This window comes from Schistocerca americana, chromosome 2, assembly GCF_021461395.2.
Source record: "Schistocerca americana isolate TAMUIC-IGC-003095 chromosome 2, iqSchAmer2.1, whole genome shotgun sequence".
Taxonomy (NCBI): domain Eukaryota; kingdom Metazoa; phylum Arthropoda; class Insecta; order Orthoptera; family Acrididae; genus Schistocerca; species Schistocerca americana.
Window position 1 is genome coordinate 80,796,142 of NC_060120.1, and position 25,542 is coordinate 80,821,683.

Consider the following 25,542-nt stretch of genomic DNA (forward strand, 5'->3'; position numbering starts at 1 on the left):
AGATTTTATGCACGGAGTGACGCTCGGTTTTCAGCCCACGGCTATTTAGATGGGACCAAAAAACACGTGAACAGTGACCATCTACAACGTCTGGTTATTACCGTAGCTGGCGAATTAGCTCTTACATTGATGTGACAAAAATTATGAGTCCCCTGCAAGCATACTGAGCCATGCTGCTTCTATAGCCGATCATAATTGCGGAAGTGTTACCGATGCAGGATGCTATGCACGAACCAACCTCTCGAACATGTCCCATAAATGTTCCATGGGTTTGATGTTGGGCTATCTGGATGGACAAATCATTTGTACAATTTATCCAGAACGTTCTTCAAACTAATCTTTAACATTGGGGCCCGTTGAGATGACATTTATGTTCAGGAACATGAAGCCGATTAATGGCTGCAGTTGATTTCTAAGTAGCCGAACATAATCAGTTCCAGTCAATGATAGTTTCAGATGGACTGGAGGACCCAGTCCATTCTGTGTAAACACAGCCTAAACCATTATGGAGCCACCACCAGCTTGCACAGTGCATTATTGACAATTTTGGTACATGACTTCGTGGAGTCAGCGTCACACTCGAAGCCTACGATCAGCTCTTACCAACTGAAATCGGGACTCACCGAAGCAGGCTACGGTTTCCCCTACAGTCTAGGTTCCAGCTGAAATGATCACGAGCCCAGGAAAGATGTTGCAGGTGATTTCGTGATGTTCGCAAAGGCACTCGTGTCGGTCGCCTGTCGCCATATGCCATTACACCCAAATTTCGCCGCACTGTCCTAAAGGATACGTAGGCTGTACGCGTCACATTGATTTCTGCGTTATTTCACGCAGTGTTGCCTGTCTGTTAGCACTGGAAAATCTACGCAAACGCCACTGCTGTCGATCGTTAAGTGAAGGCCATCGACCACTGCGTTGTCCGTGGTGAGAGGGAATGCCTGAAATCTGGTGTTCTTGGTACGCTCTTGACACTGCGGATGTCGGAATATTGAATTTCCTAACGATATGGTCACGAGTCCAGAGGCACAGCAGGCGATGTCATGCTGTTAGTGAAGGCACTCGTGTCGGTTGCCTGCTTCAATAGCCTATTAACCCCAAATTTCGCCGCACTGTCCTGACGAATACGTTCGCCGTACACGCCACATTAATTTCTGCATTATTTCATGCAGTGATGTTTGTTTGTTAGCACTGACAATTTCACGCGAACGTCGATGCTATCAATGCGTTGTGCGGCTGAGAAGGTTTGCCTGAAATTTGGTATTCTCTTGACACTGTATAAAAAGCACTCCGTCTACAGGCCACGAGTGGCCTACCGGGACCATCCGACCGCCGTGTCATCCTCAGTGGAGGATGCGGATAGGAGGGGCGTGGGGTCAGCACACCACTCTCCCGGTCGTTATGATGGTATTCTTGACCGAAGCCGCTACTATTCGGTCGAGTAGTTCCTCAGTTGGCATCACGAGGCTGATTGCACCCCGAAAAATGCCAACAGCGCATGGCGGCCTGGATGGTCAGCCATCCAAGTGCCGACCACGCCCAACAACGCTTAACATCGCTGATCTCACGGGAACCGGTGTAGCCATTGCAGCAAGGCCGTTGCCCTCTTGACACTGTGGATCCCGGTATATTCAATTCCCTCAAGATTTTCGAAATGGTATGTCTAGCTTCAGCTACAATTCCGAGTTCAAAGTGTGTTAATTTCCGTCGTGTGACCGTAATTACTCCGGAAACCTTTACACAAGAATCATCTGAATACAGTAACAGCTCCTCCAATGTTCTGCCCTTCCATACCTTGTGTACGCGATACTACAGCCATCTGCATACGTAATTATCGCTACAGCATGACTTTCATCTCCTCAGTGTAAGTCTCTGGTTCGTTTTCCAGTGGCCATCCCAGATGTCTGCTCAGTGGAAGTGACTGAAACGGATCTACTCAGCAAAGTGCGATTAAATAAGAATGTAAATTGATCAGCAAACACACCCAAGTGACGACAAAACGTCAGCATGACCAGGAAGGATTCAGGATTCACAATCATAGCAGTGGAAGTTCAAAAAAATAACAAAATATTTTTTTTTTACATGTGAAAGTTCATCATTTTTTCACTTCTATTGGCTGCGTTTATTGCTATAGGTACACGTTTCTTCATAAGTAAGAGAGATTCTTCGATGAATTTTGCACAGCATACAAACCATACTTACAGGTGTATGAAACTCTAGAAATTATTTAATTTATGAAAAAATGAATGTGCTGTTACATTTTAAACTTGGTGTTCAGAGAAAACTCAAATTTTATAGTTAATTATCTCAATTTTTACCACAGTTTTTAATAGATTTGGAAAATTCTAGAGTTTCATACAGCTGTAAGTATGGTTTGTATGCTGTGCAAAATTCATCGAAGAATCTCCTTTACTTATGAAGAAAAGTGTACCTATAGCAACAAATGCAGCCAATGGTAAGTGAAAAAAAGGGTGAAATTCAAATGTAAAAGAATAAATTATTTTCTTATATTTTTGAACTTCCTTGAATCCTTTCTGGTCATTCTGACAAATTTTTATGAATTTATTTTTAAAAGTATAGACAGTGGAAATTAAAAATTCCTGTGGTGTCTCTCCTGCTCCAAGTCATCCCGTTTGACGTCCTACCCCCTTAAGCTTCGGTTACACGATAAATCAGTATAATCTAAAAGCCGTAAATTCAGCTAAATCCCTAGGTATTACGATTACGAACAACTTAAATTGGAAAGAACACATAGAAAATGTTGTGGGGAAGGCTAACCAAAGGCTGCGTTTTATTGGCAGGACACTTAGAAAATGTAATACACCTACTAAGGAGACTGCCTACACTACGCGTGTCCGTCCTCTTTTAGAATACTGCTACGCGGTGTGGGATCCTTACCAGATAGGACTGACGGAGTACACTGAAAAAGTTCAAAGAAAGGCAGCACGCTTTGTATTATCGCGAAATATGGGAGAGAGTGTCACAGAAATGATACAGGATTTGGGCTGGAAATCATTAAAAGAAAGGCGTTTTTCGTTGCGACGGAATCTTCTCACGAAATTTCAATCAGCAACTTTCTCCTCAGAATGCGAAAATATTTTGTTGACACCGACCTACATAGGGCGGAAGGATCACCACGATAAAATAAGTGAAATCAAAGCTCGTACGGAAACATATAGGTGTTCATTCTTTCCGCGCACTATACGAGATTGGAATAATAGAGAATTGTGAAGAGGGTTCGATGAACCTTCTGCCAGGCACTTAAATGTGATTTGCAGAGTATCCATGTAGATGCAGATGTAGATGTAGGTGGAGACGACATGTACTCATGAGACAAAACGTTATGATCAGTGCCCACCGCCCGGTAGAATAGCGCTTGGTGGCCTTGCGGGCACATACGCGGCAAGGAAAGTATGGAAGCGGAGTAGAGACAAATGGGGAAAAATTTTAACGACGATACAGACCGCAAATGCGGAAATCCACTGAAATAAGCGTCTTTGACACAGGGCAGTTGTTATGGCTCGGCTTCTGGTAACGAGCATCTCGAAAACGGCGAAGGTGGATGGCTGTTCGGTGCTGCTGTTGTATCTATGGAAAGTGACGGAAGGACGATAAAACCGCTAGTAGGCGTCAGGGTGGTGGACATGCATGCCTCATCACACAGGATGGAGGTCGGAAGCTGTCCCGCTCGGCAATGCAGGACAGGCGGCTATCTGTGGCACATCTTAGCCGATGACAGCGTAAAATGATTCTGCGGGCACTCGTGTTCAGCGCATGTTGTTGAACATAGGGCTCTGCAGCGGACGATGCCTACGTGTTCCCATGGCAACTCAACGACATGATCTATCGCGATTGTAGTTGGCAAGTGACAATCAATAACTGATCAATGTGAACGTGTTGCCTGGTCGGATGAATCACGTTCCTTGTTGTTATTTAGGTCGATGAGGTCTTGTCGTGTCGGGATACGCCGTCATCCACGCGAATGAGTGTTCGGTAATTTCTAAGAGCACTTGGAAATTTGTGTCTCCGAAAGAACCATTCATTTATACGCAGAATATCGAGCGCTTGTGAAAATCTCTTAAACAGTCTGTTAAAAGAGAAGGCCGACCGGGAGACATAGATGAACTGTACATGTTTCAGTACCTGTATTTGCGCATTTTGTGGTTGAGTGCCAAAAAGCATCCTTGCGAGACTCTCCCAATATGTGCTGACAGGTATAGCTAGAATGTACCACGGCTACAGTGAAAAAGTTTTTCAATAGAAATATTTAGAGAAAAAAAAAACAATCCGATACCCTTCCATTACGCACTGTCAGGGTCAAATAAGTATGCTTTCACAGGAGTAACATTATCGGTGTTTTGCTAATTTAGTTGTAGCCGGCAGTGTTATGCCATGTGCAGATTTTGTCTCACTCTGTTCCGCGTGCAACTGCCTGATTGGCTTACTTCAATGCTAATTAACTCGGAAACGGCGCAACGCATCGAATTTTTTTTCTAAAATCTGTTCCACTCCCCAACCTATCGAGCAACACTTTTACTAGCTTTTCAGACTGTTTACGATCACCCTGCATATACACAATTTCTAACTGTAAAACTTGCTTTATTGTGTTAACCGTTTAACATAACATCATACCTCTTAATGAATAGATATAACAACATTTAAATTTTCTAAATTCGCTCAATAATTATATGAAATACTAAAAATCAGATTTTTATTTGTACCGGAACTCGTTAGATAGGCAACTTGCAGCTCCGAACTGGTGAGAGTGCCCTGGATTAGGCGTTTGGTCGGGAGGCTGCATTTGTGAGGGATGACTAGAAAGTCCAATCATGGTAGGTACTTTCCTTTCTGTCATAACTCCACGTCAGCCAATCTAAAGGTATGTTTAGATCGGCTATATAGTTTACGGAAAAATTTGGCTGCAATGTGACTGCGATAGATGAAAATTTTGCTGTGTGGATGGGCAATATTGCTAATGTTGTAAGTAGTTGCCGACTTACTGCCGAGGAGTTGCCGGGTTGCCCACCAAGGGTAGAGAATATTTCACATTGCAGAACAATGTCTCCTCTGTTCTTGTCTGTAAATGCTTCTCTCTCTTCCTCACATTTGGTTCCTACGTCTCTCACCGACAGCGCTCAGTAACGTGTTTGAGCGAAAACAATATCATTTGCCTTTGTTCGGATTGCGCGTACATGCAGTATTTTGTTTCGTAGTTTCTTGCCATGAGTGGAGTCAGCTCATTAGTACAAAGTAAGTGATTTTGTTGTTTGTGAGCCGGCCGCTGTGGCCGAGCGGTTCTAGGCGCTTCAGTCCGGAACCGTGCGACTGCTACGGTCGCAGGTTCGATTCCTGCCTCGGGCATGGATGTGGTTCAGATGGCTCTGAGCACTATGGGACTTAACGTCTGAGATCATCAGTCCCCTAGAACTTAGAACTACTTAAAACTAACTAACCTAAGGACATCACACACATCAATGCCCGAGGCAGGACTCGAACCTGCGAACGTAGCGGTCGCGCGGTTCCAGACTGTAGCTCCTAGAACCGCTAGGCCAGGCATGGATGTGTGTGATGTCCTTAGGTTAGTTAGGTTTAAGTAGTTCTAAGTCTAGGGGACTGATGGCCTCAGATGTTAAGTCCCATAGTGCTTAGAGCCATTTGTTGTTTGTGTATAGCAATGAAGAAATGGACAAATGGGAAAACTACAATGTTTGTAAATGATATCCATCTACGAACGCAACTATCGGGCGTCGAAAGTAATTTTTACAAAGATCGCAGCGTGAAAAATGATAGCTGGTATTCTGGACTCTGTTGCCGGCGAGTTCGGAATCACTGTTGACGATACTTAAAAAAAAAAAAAAAAAATCAAGGTCTTCGAATCTATGGCAAATGCGATGTAAAAATGTTGCACAAGAAGAGTGGAAGTAAGATTTATTCTAGATATGTATGATTCAAAAGTATTTTAGAGCTTAACTTATTGCATTTTGTTTTATGTGTGGAAATTACTAAATATTTATTGTCTTTTTGAATAGAGTAATTTTGTGTATGCTGTTTCCAGGCTTCGTTGGAGACTAAAGCTGAGCTGATTTCGTATGATGAATGTATTGGGTCATTGGATACGCAGACAGAAGGAGCATCTTCAAGAAGAAACAATAGGAGAGACATCAACGATGCTCATGTGGAAGAACAGCAGCAAGCAGTTAAGAAAGCAGTGGAAATCGTAGACAACATCGTTCAAAATCAAAGCAGCGCATTTTCAGCTTTCGGCGAAGACGTTTCCAATAAACTCCTTCGGTACAATGACTACAATAGAACAGAAGTGGAGTTTAAAATCAGTAATGTCCTTTGTAAAGCGGATCCTGCAATGTACGCAGTGAAAGGGGTTCTCCGTCTGGCTCTAGCGTGACTACGAAATAATTAGTGTATTTTGAAATTTCTCATGTCAATGATGTACCGGCATATTCAGAGATTACTAATGCTACCGTCGTAATTGCAGATGATCTGGAGAAATGATAAAAATTTTAGTTTTGTTGTAATCTTCACGTGTATGCAGTGTGTTCGCGTGTACAGTGCTTTCTTAACAACAAAAATACTGCTACTATTACGTGGCCACACTATAGCATCACAGCCGGGCTTTACAAATTTTCCCCATGAGTTTTATTTATGTGAAAACAGACACTGTAAGGTATGCAAACGGGAAGTATAAAACTTTAGGAATATATTAACTGTGCCAGAGATACCAGAGCTGTAACCATAAATGTAATCTCTAAATGGACAAAGATCATCGACATAAGTGGTTATACAAACTACTGTACAAGGGTCCTCGACCTCACTTTTTGATCTAATTGTCTACTTATTTTGTTCACTGAATTCTGGATTTCGCTAGCTTTGGTCTGATGTTAATGTAGCTGGGTGTTCACCTTTAATTCTTATCTCTAGAATCGGCTAAATGTTTAATTAGATTCGAGGAATAATTAAATGTAGAGGTGTAAAAGTATAGTGTTTACAGACAACTTTTTTTTTTTTTCCGCCATAATAATCGATTAATCACCTTGATGACCAAATGTCAGTGTGTTAGAAGTTACTTTGAATATATTGTTAATCCAGTTTTTTTTATTTCATTTAAAATACCACTGACTCTTTTTCTTAGAAGATTGGTAATTGTTGAATGATTAAATACGGAAGCTTTTCTTTTGGACCGCATAATTTACATCATTTCATGAACAGCTATCCTTTGTCTTTAAATTCAGAAAAAAACCTGCGCTAATTTTGACATTACGAAGGCCGATTATAAATTGACATTTTATTTTGTGAAACGAAACAGCATTAAGTTTGATGGTCAGTTTATAGATTACCAAAAGAGCTGTCTTCCAAGCTAAATGTGAGCTGTAGCTATTTTAAAGTTGCTACTGGTTCAAATCAAATGGCTCTGTGCACTATGGGACTTAACTGCTGAGGTCATGGGTCCCCTAGAACTTAGAACTACTTAAACCTACCTAATCTAAGGACACCACTCACATCCATGCCCAAGGCAGGATTCTAACCTGCGACCGCAGCGGTCGCGCGGTTCCAGGCTGTAGCGCCTAGATCCGCTCGGCCACCCCGGCCGGCAAAGTTGCTACTGGAATTGTTTAATATTTCGTGTAAAAACATTAACAATAGAGTCAAAGTTTTCTTTTAACATTGCTATCACTGCTAATTATTTCAAGCCAGAATTTACAGAAAGTTCATATTTTCATTTTTCAGTTATTTTAAGTAACTGCAATTCATTTAAAGAGTGGCTGTGACATTAAATTGCTGATCTTAGACGAGGACAGTCAATGAAAAGAAGGAATATAATTTTGTGTTTTATATTTAGTTTGTAAAATTTCATGTTTTGTAATTGTATTACGTATTCTCTGTTTCATGTATCCAAATCTATTTGAGACAATAACTTGCATAAAGCTTAAAAAGCAGAGGAAGAGAGAAACATCAGCATAAAGAACTCAAGAAATAACGGAATAACAAAAAATGGTTCAAATGGCTTTGAGCACTATGGGACTTAACTTCTAAGGTCATCAGTCCCCTAGAACTTAGAACTACTTAAACCTAACTAACCTAAGAACATCACACACATCCATGCCCGAGGCAGGATTCGAACCTGCGACCGTAGCGGTAGCGCGGTTCCAGACTGTAGCGCCTTTAACCGCGTGGCCACACCGGCCGGCCACGAAATAACAGATCTCAAGTTCACGGTAAGGCAAATTACGTTAAAAGTCCAAAATCTTTGTGCTCCGAAAATAGCATTGCCAAAGCAGGTGTGTTTGATAGAAAAGCGTGAGAAGAGTTATTTAATAGAAGTCTTAATTGAAGGTGACGCGCCAAAAGATGATGAAGTTTTGCTAAAGTGAAAATATAATGTCGAGGCGTTTCTGGGTTCTTTTTTTGTTTATTTGTTTTTTTTTGTTTAGAGGTTTAGTGAATCAGAAAATTATTTTCTGTTTAATAGAGTTTGTTGCAGGAAAAGTGTATATTTTAATTTTAATAATTTATTCGAAAAACCAATGGAGATGGCTAAGATTGGTAAAGTTCCGATAACTGTTGAAGAGGATGATATGCAAGCTCGGGAATCAAATGTTGAAGATTGGCAGGTTCCTGATCAAGAAATCGAAGGAACAAGTTCCATTGTGAGTAATGTAGATTCACCGGCGGAAACCGTAGAAGACACTGAGTTACCATGTCCTGTATCAGATCCATTTGCTGAGCTATTCAAAGGACTAGCCACAATGGTACAGAAAATCTTTATCCATCTTGCTAAGGAAGAAACGGTGCAAATTAGTACGTGTATTCAAAATCAGGATTTTAAACACTTTGCTAGTGAACAAAACGTACAAATGAGTACACAAATTCAACAGCAAATAAACGAAAATTTCGAACATTTTGCAAATGAACAAACTGTGCTAATGGGTTCACATACTGAGCAGAAAATGAGTAAAGATTTTAAGCTTTTGGCAGAAGAGCAACCCGCTCAACTTACTAGAGCGAATATTAGTCTAGAAACAGTCATGAATGAGATAGTTGCATATAAAGCTTTATCAGAATCAGTAAGGCAACTGAAATCTGATGTAAAAGAATTGATAGGTACCCAATCTCAGTTACAGAATGCTTTACAACGGTTATCTTCCCAAAGTAGCCACATTAATGCTGAATTTTGTTACCTGGTTACAGAACAAAGATGAACAAGTTACCGAGTGTTGAACAGCACAAAGCGATCGAATTAACACCGAATTTGTTAACTGGTTGCATAAAAGGTACCTAAGGTAATGAGAAATAAAAAAAAAACGAATTATGTGCAGTAATATAAAACTCAGTTACAGAGGTTCTAAGCAATCGTAAAGAAAGTAACTGTGAAGACAAAACAGAATTAGCTCAAATTAAAACTGCACTAACATGTGTACTTCTGAGATGGAAAAAAGGTGTGGAAGCTAATGTAATTAAGTTACAGTAAGAGCTGTACACTGCGCACAATAATGCAGGCGAAATTCCAGCAGTTGTTGTCAGCAACAACGATGAATACTTCGCTTCACTGAAACCCGAAATGTTGTATTGGTGAGTGAATCATGATCCAAATCCGAATACAAACTATTCGCAGTGTGTGAGGGGCAGCGAATGCCTTATCAACAATATTCATGAAAGAAAGTCTCATAACACATCATCAGTCTCAAGTGTATACACCCAGTAAGAAAGGTGGACCTCACCCAGTAATTTTAATAGAGTTTTCGAGGGGTGCTAGATCATGGACAGACAATCAGAAGATACAATTTGCGATTTCACATATACAGGATAGTGGGACCACCTGGGCATCGAAATAGTAGGTCGATGTGAAACTTATGAGCAATTTGAAAGAGCTTTCCTTGTCAAATATTATTCTCCATGCATTGAAGAGAGATTATGTAAAGAGGTTTGTTCCAAAGAAGCTTCAAATAATAAGCAGAGAACTTTATGTAAATATTTCTAAAAGTACATAAACAAAACAAATTATTGAGATAACTAAATATCAATGAAAGTCATAGTCCGAACCCTCAACGTAAAATTGCCTCTGAACCTGAACGGAAAGTTGTTGCATGCATCTGAAACTGACCTAGAACAGTTCCTGTCAGTAGTCATTCAGCTGACTTACTGTATGAGGACGTGAAGACCTGGATTCATGGCAGTGCTCACAACGACGGTGAAGAGAATCAGCAGCAGTGTAATAATAATAATTATTACCATAGCCATAATCACAATGGTAGTGGTAGATCCTTACCCCAACAAAATCAAAGAGAAAGCTGTACTAATGATGGGACTAACAGGCCACCGTTTGGATAAAAGAGAAGGAACGATGATAGGTACAATCCTGGACACTGGAATAATAAAACTAACTATAATGATAACAGTATGATGTCAGAGGCTTGCAAGATAATGTCCAAAGTAACTTTCACCGGAATCCTGTAGCACAGAGCAGTGGTCCATAGAATACGAATCAAAATGAGAACCAAAATAATAACAGTCTTAATAACAGTAGTAAAAATCCGAACTGGACAACACAAAACCAAATGGTGAGAATTACTGAAGTTATCGAAAGTAATCAACTATCTAACAGTAGTCCAGCAAACTAATTTTGGCCACATTGTGCACTCAGATAGTGATCGGAAATAGTGTAGGCAGCAAAACTAGAGAACAGATCGATATGATCAGATATACGAGGTATTAATGAAGGCAAATATATATTTCACGAGTTATTTTATGATGAGAACTACCATGTGGAAGAAAATAATACTGTAGTCCAACCTGAATTTGCAGCTGTAGTGGTGAGGTACCTACCATAGTGATTAAAGACACAGGTGTGTCAGAATATGTACTTTCCCTCAACCTGTTTCAGCAAATATGTGAGAAGGGTACACTTCAACACTATCATTTCAGAACTGCGGAATAATAGGTGCCATTGGCTCTAGGTGGGAGAATGTTAGCTGGCAGACGCAGGTGGAAATTGTTACACAAAAAGGAGATTTTAATGGAAAGTTCCTGGTGGTGGAGAATCTGTCGACCAGCTGTATATTGGGATTAGAATTTCTGCAAAAGGGAGACACAAAAATCAACCTCTCTGTAGGCAAATGCTACGTTAAAGTGGATGGTAAAGAACTGATTTTGGACGTGATTAAGACGAAAACTAAACATGACAAATACTACCAGAGTGTAAAGATTAAGTTTGTGGGTATGAAAACACCGTTAATAGGTAATCTTTCAGTTACTCAAACTGATAACACTAAGAGCACCAATAAAGTTGATGATATGGAAGATCTCAGTGTAGCACTACAGAGAAAGTTCCTAGAATTCGGATATTTAACTGAATAACAAAGAAAGAATCTCAGTAGTCTCTTGTACAAACACTTACAGGTATTCGCTGAAAAACCCAGTGTAATCAAAGGTTACGTATATCATATGCAAGTAAAACCACATGAAAAGTATTGACGTGCCACCTGTTCAATTCCCTGGACCAAAAGAGAGGCAGTAAATAATGGGGAGTTATAGAAACATCAATTTCTCGCTACAGCAATCCCTTACTAACAGTAGCAAAATCAGGAGGTAGCATACGCTTGATGCTGGATGCAAGAACTATAAACAAAGTCATAGTACCTGTTACAACCTCGCTTGACAATCTGGATGAAAAAATAACGAAGTTTTATGGTGTACAGTATTTGTCAATAGTGGATCTGAGGAGTTCGTATTGGCTGGTTCTGTTCTCAGAAGAGTCCAGAATATGCGCAGCGTTTATTTTTAAAGGTAAAAGCTATCAATTTCGTGTCTTACCATTTGGTCTAAACATGAGTGTGGGTGTATTTATTACCAGGTTAGACACAGTACTATGTCATAGTCTACTTGATAAAGTTACAGTGTATGTAGACGATCTATTGATAGCTACATCAACAGGGAAAGAACACTTTAAATTGCTAGTAAGGTTTTTTTACGAGTTCCAGACTGCTTGTGTCACTGAAAACTTGCAGAAGTCGCAATTTTCCAAAGACAGAATCAAGTTTTTATATTACGTTACCACACCTGATGGTATCAAACCAGACCTAACGAAATTAGTTGCATTAAAGAATGTGCCAGGCCCTTACACTAAAAAACAACCAAAAGCTTTCTTAGGACGTGCTTCTTTCTTTCTTTGTTTTGTACCCAATCAGTTACTTAATAGTGAACCAATGTTAAGCCATCTACTAAAAAATACTCCTTGATGTTGGACAAATGATTGTCAAACTGCATACCATAATACTAGGCATGTCCTAGTAAATGCACCCACATATGAGCAAAGACTTCTGTTTGTCTATTGACTTCTCATTTTCTGGCTTAGGATCATGCCTATATCAAACAGAAATGAATGGTAGTTACATTGACATTAGGGTAATAGGATTTACTAGCAGAAAACTCTCTGAACGCGAGAGATCGTATTCTGATACAGAATTTGAAGCCTCAGCAGTCATTTGGTCATTAAAGAAATTTAATTGTTGCGTTCTTGGCAAGCATGTGAAGATTTTCCGTGATCATCAAGTTTTAACTTTCATAATAAGTTGCAAGCTGTTACATGAACTGTAAGTAGGCTGTTTAGGTTCTTATATTGGTAATGCCACCGCCACGTGGCGCTGTGTATGAAAATCACTGGCTGTGCTGTGTGCAGACTGTGGCTGGGTGGCATTTTTGGAATTTGCTATTGTAGTGTTGGACAGTTGGTTGTTAACAGCGCGTAGTGTTGCGCAGTTGGAGGTGAGCCGCCAGCAGTGGTGGATGTGGGGAGAGAGATGGCGGAATTTTGAGAGTGGACGATCTGGACGTGTGTCCATCAGAAAGAGTAAATTTGTAATATTGGATATCATGGACTGATATATATATTATGACTTTTGAAAACAATTAAGGTAAATACATTGTTTGTTCTCTATCAACATCTTTCTTTTGCTAACTATACCTATCAGTAGTTAGTGTCTTCAGTAGTTTGAATATTTTTTTTAGCTGCCAGTAGTGGTGCTCGCTGTATTGCAGTAGTTCGAGTAACAAAGATTTTTGTGAGGTAAGTGATTTGTGAAACGTATAGGCTTATTTAGTCAGGGCCATTCTCTTGTAGGGATTATTGAAAATCAGATTGCGTTGCGCTAAAAAATATTGTGTGTCAGTTTAAGCACAGTCATGTATAATTTTTCTAAGGGGACGTTTCATAGAAACTGCAGTCCTTGTAGAGACGGCCAACAGCCATCTGTTGCGACTGTGCAGGTGCACAATCACCATCGAAGAGTCTTGCGGACAATATAGCAAGTTCATAAACCACCACTTGTGCACTCACAAAGTTTTTGTGATTGTCCTTAGAACCAGCAATGCTGTTAAGCAGTCCCTTGCTGAATTATCAACACACGTGCAAGCACTAACAGTCCCAACTTCTCACATACTGTGCATATATTATGACCAACAGAAACGTGTGCATTGAAATGGAACTTAATTTGAAGAACTGGTGTCCATACAATAATAAATTTACAACATAAGAATACAATTACAAAGGTACAAAATACATCATTAAGCTACTGACATTTCTTTGTAGAAAGCATCGCAAATACGACACGCTCTAACTTGAAAACATATTATTACACTGTGGAGCTCATTATTTATGATATTTACTAAAATGCCTAATGAAATGATGAGATACATTTTACATCTATTGTCTTTCTAGTTGAAAGATTGCTCATTTTGTTTAATATCTAGTTTCTAGCTGCACTGCAGCATTGGTTAAAATAAAATTTAATAGATGTACTAGTATAGTTATTTTACGCCTACAGATCCAGTAAATAATAATTTTATGATTTACTTCCAAGAAAACGAGGGAATTGCATAAACAATTTTTTTACAATTTGGTAACTTGTCTGCTAGAGTAAGTTCTCGTGATGCATCACTCTAGTGTTAAGATGTGACATAGGTATTAAACATGGCCATTTTTACTGTAATATTTTTTCTGCTTGAGATTTGTAGTGTTTAGGTATAAGTTTTGCATTTGCTGCTGCTGTTTACCAGGCATAATGCAAAATCAAATGTTACACTAAAAACAAACTCTGCCCTTTCCTTGAGAGCGGACGATCTGGACGTTCTCAAGATAACATTTGTGGTAACGCAGGCTTTACAAAAGAATCAAAATAACATATACATCAGTGTTACAAAGCTAAAATTTTCTCACAGTCCATAAAGACAGTCCTGACCATTCATCACAGTAAAATTGCAGACTTTGAGAAAAACACTGCAATTTTACTGTGACGAATGATCAGGACTGTCTTTATGGACTGTGAGAAATTTTAGCTTTGTAACACTAATGTATATGTTATTTCGATTCTTTTGTAAAGCCTGCATTACCACAAATGTTATCTTTAGAATGCGTTGTGGACGCCCAGCTGTGCTAATCACCTGAAAAAAGAAAGCCATTAGGGGGAGAAAAAAAAGAAGCCATTATCCTCGCTATTGACATTTCTTTGTAGAAAGCATCGCAAATACGACACGCCTTACCTGGAAAACATATGATTACACTGTGGAGCTCTTAATTTATGATATTTACTAAAATGCCTAATGAAATGATGAGGTACATTTTACATCTATTGTCTTTCTAGTTGAGAGATTGCTCATTTTGTTTAATATCTAGTTTCTAGCTGCACTGCAGCATTGGTTAAAATAAAATTTAATAGATTTACTAATATAGTTATTTTACACCTACAGATCCAGTAAATAATAATTTTATGATCTACTTCCAAGAAAACGAGGGAACGTAAATAGACATTTTCCTTCACAGGATTTGCATAAACAATTTTTTTACAATTTGGTAACTTGTCTGCTAGAGTAAGTTCTCGTGATGCATCACTCTAGTGTTAAGATGTGACATAGGTATTAAACATAGCCATTTTTACTGTAATAGTTTTTCTGCTTGAGCTTTGTAATGTTTAGGTATAAGTTATTGCTTTTGCTGCTGCTGTTGCCAGGCATAGTGCCAGTAAATTTCACTTTGTATTACTCTGTTAAGCCAGTTTTACTACTGATTTATTTTTCTTTTTGCTGCACATTGGCGCATATTAGTGATAATGTTGCATTTGCTTTGCTAATTTATATATATTGCTGATTGCTTTGCCAATTTGCATTTTTTGTCATTGCTGTTTGTGTTAATTGTTTTGTGCTGCTGCATTGCCTCGTCCCTTAGTTTAGCATCTGAGCTCAGTAGATTTAAGTTAGCTTAAGAGGGGGTAGGCTATATAAGAGAATGAGTTGTGATGAATTGGAACTAATGCATTGACAAGGTATAAAAAAAAGTTAAATAAGAGGAAACATCTATGAAATGAAGTTTTTGTTTGGACTGCAGTACCAAAAGTCACACTGAAAAGAAACCCTGTCCTGTCGTTTTGTGTCATTCCACTATGTCTGTGTACCTTGTGTATTTGTGTTCTTCCTGCCATTATGTGTTTATCTGATAAGTCTTATGTTGTAGAATTTTTCTAATACTAAGCTACATTCACTATGATTAGGAATACTGTTATCCTAAAATATAATTTGCATTAATGATATGTTATTTACTTTGTAAAGATGTTTAGACATTAATTCTGTTCTGTTTCAATGCTCATGTGTGAAATTAATGTTTCACAAACTATTCTTATTATTTTATATATTTACTTATGTCATAATTCCTGTAACACTGATGTATATGCTTATTTCTATTCTTTTGTAAAGCCTGTGTTACTACAAATGTTATCTGTACTGTTATGTTCTTTAATGATGTATTTTGTATCTTTGTAATTGTATTCTTATGTTGTAAATTTACAATTGTGTAGACACTAGTTCTTCAAATTAAGTTTCACTTCAATGCACACATTTCTGTTGGTCATAATATATGCACAGTATGTGAGAAGTTGCGACTGTTAGTGCATGTTCGTGTGTTGATAATTCAGCAAGGGACTTGCAGCATTGCTGGTTCTAAGGAAAATCCCAAAAACTTTGTGAGTGCACAATTGGTGGTTTATGGACTTGCTATATTGTCTGCAAGACTCTTCGATTGTGATTGTGCACCTGCACAGTCGCAACAGATGGCCTCTGGCCGTCTCTACAAGGACTGCAGTGGGTCTGCATCTTTGATGGCCCACCAATACCATTATTTCTACAAGGACTACAGTGGGTCTGCATCTTTGATGACCCACCAATAGCATTATTTCTAGAAGGACTGCAGTGGGTCTGCACCTCTGGTGGCCCACCAATACCGTAATCTCATACAAGACTACAGTGGTCTGCTCTGTGATGACCTACCTACCAATATTCTTCAACTTCGACTGACTCTGCTGTGGGTTTGCACTGTTGTGGCCCATTACCTGTCTGCATGTCAAGAGTCAGCACTGTCTTTCTGTTGGAAGGACAACACTACTTCTTCAAGACTGCGTGGAAATCCACTACTTCTGTGCACAATTTCTTTTACTAATAAGACTGTGCAAAAAACTGTAATTACTATTGTGATAAATGATCAGGACTGTCTTCATGAGAACAATTTTTGCTTTTGACCAACAGTGTATCAATAAGTGTGTGCATTTGATATCTTTGTTATTGTAACTATGAAAAATTTTTTCAAATCTGTATTGGCCAGTGCCCAAAACAATTTGTAAAATTTTTTGTGGGGAGCATGGGGGCTATGTGAGTAGGCTGTTTAGGTTCTTATATTGGTAACGCCACCGCCATGTAGCGCTCTGTATGAAAATCACTGGCTGTGCAGTGTGCAGCCTGTGGCTGGGTGGTGTTGTTGGAATTTGCTATTGTAGTGTTGGGCAGTTGGCTGTTAACAGCGCGTAGCGTTGCGCAGTTGGAGGTGAGCCGCCAGCAGTGGTGGATGTGGGGAGAGAGATGGCGGAATTTTGAGAGTGGACGATCTGGACGTGTGTCCATCAGAAAGAGTAAATCTGTAATATTGGATATCATGGACTGATATATATATATTATGACTTTTGAACACTATTAAGGTAAATACATTGTTTGTTCTCTATCAAAATCTTTCTTTTGCTAACTATGCCTATCAGCAGTTAGTGCCTTCAGTAGTTTGAATCTTTTATTTAGTTGGCAGTAGTGGTGCTCGCTGTATTGCAGTAGTTCGAGTAACGAAGATTTTTGTGAGGTAAGTGATTTGTGAAACGTATAGGTTAATTTAGTTAGGGCCATTCAGTTGTAGGGATTATTGAAAGTTCGATTTCGTTGCGCTAAAAAATATTGTGTGTCAGTTTAAGCATAGTCATGTATAATTTTTCTAAGGGGACGTTTCACAACGCTTAGCACGCTTGTCATTAGTTTTACAAGAATATGACTTGCAAACAGTGCGTATCAGTGGTAAGGAAAACGTGTTAGTTGATGTGCTATATCGCCTTCCGCTAGGTTTACAGGAATACTCTGTTTTAGAAACACATAACACTAAACCTATATGTGACCAAGACCACCACTTCAGCTTCCATTGAGAGTAGGGAAACCTGGAGCTACACTTTCTGACAATACTGCAAATATTACAAGTAATACATGGAAGTTCCTTTTGCAAGAGCGAAACATTAAACAGATATTGATATCCCGCATTTAACTTGAGGGAAACCCCGTCGAACGCATACTTCGCGAATTTAACAAGTTTTTAAGAACATACATACCAAATAAACAGACAAAACGGTAGAACACATTGAACCTTTCGAGGAAGTAGTAAATAATTTACCTCACACCTCTACCTTTCTTACATCTGCAGAGTTAATGTTCAGAATGCCAGGAAAACAACGAGTGGATTAAACAGCTACCACATATATCGAAAGTGGAAGTATCGTGAGAAGGGAAAATAAAACGAACTGTTACGTCGTTAGCACACCAAGCTCAGTTAAGAAAGAACAAATATGACAAGAATCTATATATAGTACAAAAGTACCAGATTGGTGGTAAAGTTTTCTCGAAATTTCATTCAAAAGCCTTAATGTCACAGAAGAAAATCAAGAAGTGGCAACTATAATAGACTGGTCCTTGCAGAATTGTCAGTATACCTCATAATGGAAGTTATTTACAGGGATATCCAGAATCAAACAGAGTAAGACCACTGTATCCTCGTAAACATCTAAAGAAATATGTACAGCGATCATGAAACTTTCATGACCTTCTATGTTGTATCTCATGGTAGTACATATGTTGTGTTTACCTTGAATATATATCAATAGTACTGTACCTTTAGTACAGTAGAGGAAGTTTTCACAGTTTCATGGTGTTTCCAGTGAAAGACAAAGACAAGACAATAGGTTAAAGATAAACTAATATGTTTGTGAAAGACAAAGCAAGTCATGCTAGATGAACTCTTTTCAGTGTAACTCCCTGTAGAACAGCAAGAAATCTGCTTCACAGACGATCTAAAAAGTGTTATAGAACACAACTGTTGATAAACGTACACAGTAGTCTAAGTTTCAAGAATATTTAGTAGTCAAAGTTTTGTAGACATTTTGCCTAGCTTTGGTATTATTTATGTTTGTATTTTTCTATGTATGTGCCCATTAGTATTAAAGTTTGTGCTGTACACGAAAGTACGCTACTGAACCAGAATATGAACTAAAGAATTTAAATTCTTAATGAAATGAAGCTAAAAGTGTGAGTGTAGTTACTTTCTGCTGAAGGTGTCAGAATATGTACTTAAGTGCACAGAAAGTACAAGCAATTTTTTCAGTTATATTAAATGAAGGATGACTGCAAATACTTTAGTTCAAAGACAGGGGTCTCAGGCCATCAACTTTAATAATTTTCCTGTTAAATTGTGTGCATTAGCACTATCTGATGTCGTTGAACATTAGTTTTGTTCTGTAGCGAGTCAGCTTTCGCGATCTTCTTTCTGTTCGAGATACAAAGATTTGAAGGAAAATAACTCTTTAACAGCGGTTTCCTTCAGTTAATGATTAAACTGGGTGCCAAATATTCACAGCAAACACATATGTAAAGCATAGCCACACAGTATAAATAAATGAGGTCACAAACTGCCCACATCACGACTTATACAGCTTATAAGGAAGAATTATTGTAAATAATGTAAATGTGTATTAATGTCTTCATATTGTGTGTAAATCAAGTTGTTCGATGAAATATCGGAGGGTCCTGGCTTCATCCTACAACTTACCTGGTGAGCTGTTGTTCCTTCAGTCCATTGCAATGACGCAGTAGCGTTCCAAACAAGAATTATTCTACGTTTTATAGTGTAACAATTGTGTCTTTATAGGGAAAAAGAACAAGCCAAATTTTGTAACTACCTATGAAAACTTACGACCCTTGAAATGAACAATATCTACAAGCAGAGAAATACAACCAACAATATATAAGGAAATTTGAAAACTTTTGACAAAATCTGACAAAGAACTGAAGAATTTCTTTGTATCTAAATTATCTAAAATATGGTGCAAAAATGCTAATAAAATTATAAAAAATTCGTGTTTATGTTATATTTTACGATACTACATATTTTTGTAATGTTTCATATCGTCACGTTTTCAGGTTTTGTAATGTTTTGTGTTATTATGTCAATGTTAAATGCATTTATGAATGTAAGAAAGAGGGTGAGGACTGTACAGCTATCCATGTTTTTCGCCTCGTTTTCCGTGGGTCCACACCTGAGTAGATGAACGAACAACTTTTAATCGAGCAAAGGCCTTAGTCAAGTGGCAAAGGCAAACTCCAAAAATGAAAATGTAAATAACGAAATGCCTAATCACTTATAAAGAGATGTCCTTAGTTAACTGAATGAATGACATGTAATATCAGTGTAATGATGAAAGACTCATGTAATCAAACATTCAGGCTCATAACCATGAACAATGTCAATGACAACTAAAGTGAACAGTAGCTGAATGTTGATCTCAAATATAAATGTATAGTGTGAGCTCAACATCCAAGGGGGCTTTTATGGCGTCACAGTCGAACTTTACAAATTTTTACCCTGAATTATATTAATCTAAATATGTGGAATCAGAAACTGTAAAGTGCGCGAACGACTAGTACAAAGCTGTGTTAAAAACTGTGTTAAAGATACCAGAGCTGTAACCATAAACGTAATCTCTAAATGGACAAATAACATCGACATAAGTGATTATATAACCCATTAACTAGGGCCCTTGATCTCATACTTTGATCTTATTGTCCGCTTATTTTGCTGGCTCACTTTGTTAGCTCGTTCGATTCTGAATTGCGCTAGCTTTGATTGAAAGTTAATTTAGCTGGGTGTTCAGCTTTGATTCTTAACTGGAGAATAAACGTTTAATTAGACTCCTAGAATATTTAAATGCATAGGACTCATAAAAGTATAGCGTTTTTGTTTTTCCATAGTCACTATCGTTTTGTCGCTATATTGACTGTGTCAGTTACTTAGAATATATTGTGAAATCCTTTTTTATTTCATTTACAATACGACTCACTTCTTTCCTTACAAGATTAGTAATTGTGGTATAATTAAATATGGAAACTTTTCCTTGGGTCCATGTAACATTCAAGCGATATTTCATGTGCAGCTATTTTTGTCTTTAAATTACGATAAAACCTGCATTAATTTTTAAACTACAAAGTCCGATTATAAATTGAGATACTATTTTGCGAAAGGAAACACCATTAAATTCAAGGCGAATTTACAGATTACCAAAAGTACTGTCTTCCAAGCAAACCGTAAGCTGTAGCTATGTCAAACTTGCTACTGGAAGTACTTAATAATTCATGTAACAGTATTAACAATAGAATCTGATGTGTCGGCAGCTGGGCCAACACCTTGTAGGTCGAGATGGCTGAAAATGCACGCTAGACTAACGCAGACGGGCGTGAAGTACTGGAACAGGCTACGTAATTAATGCTATGAAGAAAAGTACGTAGCTGGATTAATACTTATCTTTAATCAATCATTGTGGTACATCGCTCTTGACTATACACAGGAGACTTTAATTACAATCACTGTAAGGCTAATGGCGCCTTGCTAGTTGGTAGCCATTAACTTAGCTGAAGGCTATTCTGTCTCTCGGCTAATGAGAGAGAAAGGCTTCGTACATCTAGTCGCTAGCTAGGTCGTCCGTCCAACTGGGGCGAGTGCTTGTTCGTATCACGAGACCTGCCTCGTGGTGGCGCTAGGTCTGCGATTACACAGTGGCGACACGCGGGTCCGACATGTACTAAATGGACCGCGGCCGATTTAATCTACCACCTAGCAAGTGTGGTGTCTGGCGGTGACACCACAGAATCAAAGTACAAAAAGTTAATGCTTTCATTTCGCAGTTTTTTACGTAACTTCAATTCTATTGGACAAGAAGAATGGATGCAATTAGTTCCATTCTGTCTCGAGATGTACCTGAAGCAGGAATTGATAGTCTAAATGCAAGTTCAAAGGTAAGAACAAATGATATTACAAGTCAACACAAATATGATTAGAATCCTTGAGATTATAAATTTTTTTGGTACATATATGCCTTGCCATGCTGCCAGAGGCTGATCAGTTACTACGCAGTTCATGAACTCTTGTCTGATTGCTTTGACCCTTGTACTTTCCTCGCATTCCTCGCTACTTGTTGTTATTTCGATAAGACCTTAGTATTATTCGCCCTTCATAGCAACTTCATTCTCAAAAATCCCTGGTGGCGAACACAGCATCTGGCTTTGTGCATTACGGCGCAAATCTGTGTAGATATGCACAAGCCAAAGCTACTTTTCTGTATTGTCCACTTTTAAGTCAACTGTTTTGTGGAAGATTTGAAAAACTGATACAACTAATGCGAAATTATTTTCAACAACTCTTCTTGCTCTCGAAATTCAATAGTTGCTTACACGTTTAGGTGTATGGCACTTACTGTTGAAAACTGCTTCATAATGTTTTCCGTTAATGGAAAAGCATCGTCTGCTAAAAGTACAAGAGGAGCTGTCTTTTCCCTGCCAGGTAGAGGCATAGGTTCCTGTAAGTTTAGTGGGTCGTCCAGTACTGCTTCACCAAACGCAATGTGACTAAAAAGTTCGTCATCCGAAATCCGTCCTTGGCATCCACTGTGTTCGTTTATAAACTGCTAATTGACACTGACTACCCCAAAAAACACTATACTGAAGTACTGCTTGCATTAAAAATATTTACTACCGCTATTAAGTGGGCTCACAATAGCTGTGTGCTTCCCATATGTGGCACCTACGCAGTTAGGAAAGTTCCATCTATCTTGAAAGTCTTGGGCAATTGTGTCCTTGGTCATCTTCAGCAGATGATGGTATGTTAGTAAAATGAATAAACATAATAAATACAAAAGTAAGATGTATTATAGATATGTATGATTCAAAAGTAAATTGCTTATTCCTATTGTAATTTGCTTTATGTCTAGAAATTACTAAATATTTATTGTCTTTTTGAATAGAATGAATTTGGGTACGCTGTTTTCAGGCTTAGATAGAGACTGAAACTTAGCTGATTTCGTATGATGAAGGCATTGGACCATTGGATACGCAAACAGATGCAATGTCTTCGAGAAGAAACAACAGGAGAAACATCAACGATGCTCATGTGCAAGAACAGCAGCAAGCAGTTCAGAAAGCAGTGGAAATCGTAGACAACATCGTTCAAAATCGAAGCAACGCATTTTCAGCTTTCGACGAAAACGTTGTCAATACTCTGCTTCGGTACAATGACTACATTAGAGCAGAAGTGGAGTTTAAAATTAGTAATGTCCTTTGTGAAGCGGATCTTGCAATGCTACACAGTGGAAGGGGTACTTCGTCTGGCTCTAGCGTGACTACAAAAGAATTAGTGTGTTGTGAAATTTCTCATGTCAACGATGTACAGGCATATTCAGAGATTACTAATGCTACCGTCGTAATTGAAGATGATCTGCAGCAGTGATAAATACTTCAGTATTTCAGTTTTGTTGTAATCTTTGCGTGTGTGCAGTGGCTCTTGTGTACAGGGCTTTCTTAAAAACAGAAATAAAATATTAATAAAAATTTTGTTCTTATTTCCAACTCACCGTGATGAAATCCTTCAGTTCTTCTACCAACGCATCGCATACTTCATGTACTAAGATGCCTATTGAAGGACAGGGCACTGTAAAGAGGTTGATCGCAAGTCGTGTTGCCACTGGTATGCAGTCTCCCATGTTCGTATTGGTTTTAGCAATCCTCGGACCAAGTGCTTGGACGAGATATTCGAAATCGTTTCTAGACATTCTAGTGATATTCTGGAACAGGTACGCACCCAGCATTAATTTACGTGCTACATGTTCTGAATATGAATTGTTCCGCCTACCTAAAGAAGGACGTTTCCTCAATGACCGATTTCTCTTGTTCTTCTTTCTGATAACTTCATTGCCTGTGGGATTTAAAAGCGGGAGAGCCACACTCATTTCCACTAGTTCGCGTGCGTCCACAGCTCGTCGTGTGGTAGCGTTCTCGCTTCCCGCTCCCGGGTTCCCGGGTTCGATTCCCGGCGGGGTCAGGGATTTTCTCTGCCTCGTGATGACTGGGTGTTGTGTGATGTCCTTAGGTTAGTTAGGTTTAAGTAGTTCTAAGTTCTAGGGGACTGATGACCATAGCTGTTACGTTCTATAGTGTTCAGAGCCATTTGAACCATCTGAACCAGTTCTCGTGCGTCTATTCTGTGCCAATAGCTTGGGCCCGTGCAAACACTTCTGGCCCGGATATGTGTTGCCACAAACATTGTCGAGCAACAGGGGCCGCTATGTTGTCGTACATGTGCCTGCAATTCGTGTGGCCGCAGTGTTCTCCAACGATACTTTCAGGATATTTTGTCAGCAATGTGTAAGTTTTATGACCCATCTAAAGGTATCTTAACAGCACTGATTCTATATAGTCGACTGGCACATAACACGCGTCTCCACTGCCTTCAATTATTTCTGTAGTGGAGACCACGTGACCGCCCTGTACCAATTCTACACCATCTACTGAACTCCAAAGCGACCAGCGTGTGAAGTTAAGAATTTGCTCGGCACGCTTACGTCTATCTATGTAGCGGGGCATTTTGGGAGATCAAATTTACGAAGATCATAAGTAAGTGTTCATAAGGGAGAGGACCAGTTGGCTCCCCATGCCCCTCACTGGGTACGTCTTTTGGGTACTGCGCTTTAAAAATTATATCAAGATTTGCACAGTGGATACAAGTTAAATATCTTGTTGGATATTGCCCTATCATATGTTGCTAACAAGGTCTTCTTCCTAGAGGGAAACTGTTGTCTATGTTTCGCTAAATGCGATTGCAAATATGTTGGTTCTTGTGGCCATAGAGGTCAGCCCATGACGATATGGCTGGATTATCCCCACGCAAAGGGGTCATGCAGTCCATTTTAACCGACAAAGTTGCTGCTTAAAGTGAGAGGCGTGCCGTCTTCCAAGCGAAGATATACAGTAGCGTCTGACTATAGGGTGAATAGGTCACGAAGAGAGGCAGTCACATCGTGTCAGTGTTAGGAACTGCTACTATGTAATACATCCAATTGAAGGAAGATAGGAGTGGAGGAAATAAGGAAGATTGCAGTTTAAAGCATCGTCGACGGCGAGGTGATTGGAGATGGTGCACGTCCTGGTACTGGGCTGGCTCTGAGCACTATGGGTCTTAACATCTGATGTCATCAGTCCCCTAGAACTTAGAACTACTTAAACCTAACTAACCTAAGGACATCACACACATCCATGCCCGAAGCAGGATTCGAACCTGCGACCGTAGCGGTCGCGCGGTTCCGGACTGAAGCGCCTAGAACCGCTCGGCCACTAAGGCCGGCCCTGGCACTGGGAAAAGATGGTGAAGGAAATTGGCGGCGTCTTTTTCCTAGGGACTGTCTCGGCATTTACCTTACGCGATTTAGGGAAAACGCGGAAAATCTTAACTTAGATGGCCGGGCGGGGATTTGAACCGTTGTACGGAGGGCTAAGTCGTTTCAAAGCCTCGACAGGTTAAAGTTATAAAAAGGTGCGCTTTTAGTTCTGCGAAATCTTGTGTGTATGGCATTGACGCACACTTGTCCAATGCTGTCGTGGCATTCCGGTAACAAGTCGATATGACACATGCCGAGACAGTTCACAGTTGCCGATAAGCAGTGAATCGGACAACGACATGCTTTTCAGATATTGTTTGTGTGGCCTGATTAATGTACGACAGCATCCTGCCCAGTTGTCAGGATAAAATGATGTGGGTAGCACTCCAGGAGGTACGTTATGACATTTTAACTGGTGTAACGACGTATATCGACTTAAATCTAAAGTATTACCAATATCATCCGAAATCGATGCCTACAAAATTTCCTTTGTGTCACTCCACTTTTGTTAACTGGCTTTCCTACTACCTCAACAGTATAGTTACCAAGTGCTAGTAGATTTGCATGCACACATTTGCGCGCTTGTAGTGGACAGTTCTTTTTCTACCGCATGGCAATAATGCACAATAAATAAATAAATTAACAGCCAATTAAACATTTTCTTGGTTACTGACTTGGAAATTAATCACTAAGCCGTGGGTTGTGGATAATT